General features: G+C 33.9%; 1 pseudogene; it reads right to left on the bottom strand.

Annotated features, from left to right (window-relative positions):
- Window positions 1-555: 555 nt before the first annotated feature.
- On the bottom strand, window positions 556-655 carry LOC115071176 (annotated as a pseudogene).
- Window positions 656-1186: the final 531 nt, after the last annotated feature.

Below are 1186 nucleotides of genomic sequence, written 5' to 3'. Positions count from 1 at the left end.
AATAGAAACTAGAATAAGACAGTATTAAATACTCATTTTAGCTATTTTTAAGATTGTATTTCAGTGACAATAATATTCACAATGCTGAGCAATCATCACCACTTTCTATTCTACATTTTCACTATTGCAGAAAACCCCTATACTCACAAAGCATTATCACTATTCTCCCATGCCTACATAACATGGCAATCTCTAATATATCTTAGTCTATGAATTTTTTTCTCAATAATTTCATAAGTGCAATCATCTGGATCCCTTTAACATGCAGGTTTGTTTCACATTGCATACTGCTTAAAAGTTTATCCATGTTGCAGCATACACAGAATTTCATTCCTTTAAGCAGATGAATTAATTTTATCTTTTCAGCTATTGATGGACATGTGAGTTGTTTTTGCTTTTAAAAATATTTATTTTTGAGTATGCATATGTGTGTATCCGTTTGCGTATTTGGACATGAGTGCAGGTGTTCTTGGAGACCAGAAGAGGGTGTCAAATCTTTTGGAGCTGGTGTCATAGATGCACATATATATATATATGTGTGTGTGTGTGTTGAATCAAAATATGGAATGCTTCATAAATTTCCTTGTTGTCCTTGTGCCGGGGCCATGCTAATCTCTGCATCATTCCAGTTTTAGTATGTGCTGCCGAAGAGAACACCATTTGATTCCTTTTCTAGCTTATGTACTTGTTCTTCATTTCCTTTCTTCATATTCTCTGACCTCGCTTCATCAGTCCTCAAGTTGGTACTTACCTTTAACTTGTCATTTTGAACTGAATCTTCATCGTCATGAAATTCCAATACAGCAATCTGACAGCATCTCCATCAAGTCCACCACCTCTTCAGCATTCAGCATTCAGCGTTCTACATGCTTTTGCACATTTCTTTTTTTTTTCTTAGTTTTCTATAAAGATTAACTTTTTGTAGAATTAACCATTTCTCAATGTACTACTTACTCATTTAAATTTCTTTACTTATAATTTCTGTTCTGAAGTATTAAATTCATTGTATTTTGTAATGATGATGGTCTTCTGAGTCACAGTTCCCATCCAGGTTCTTCTCTACTAGTACCACTTCCCCCTTTCTTTGTCATTTGTTAACGTTTATTGCTTCAGTTTTCTTCAAAGTGTTCTCATAGATGTAGTTTCATTGACTCTGCATCTTATTCTAAGAAGTACATGTTCTCTA

This window comes from Nannospalax galili, unplaced genomic scaffold, assembly GCF_000622305.1.
Source record: "Nannospalax galili isolate Female #2095 unplaced genomic scaffold, S.galili_v1.0 scaffold318, whole genome shotgun sequence".
In the NCBI taxonomy this organism is placed as follows: Eukaryota; Metazoa; Chordata; class Mammalia; order Rodentia; family Spalacidae; genus Nannospalax; species Nannospalax galili.
This window is presented reverse-complemented; position numbering and strand designations above follow the sequence as displayed.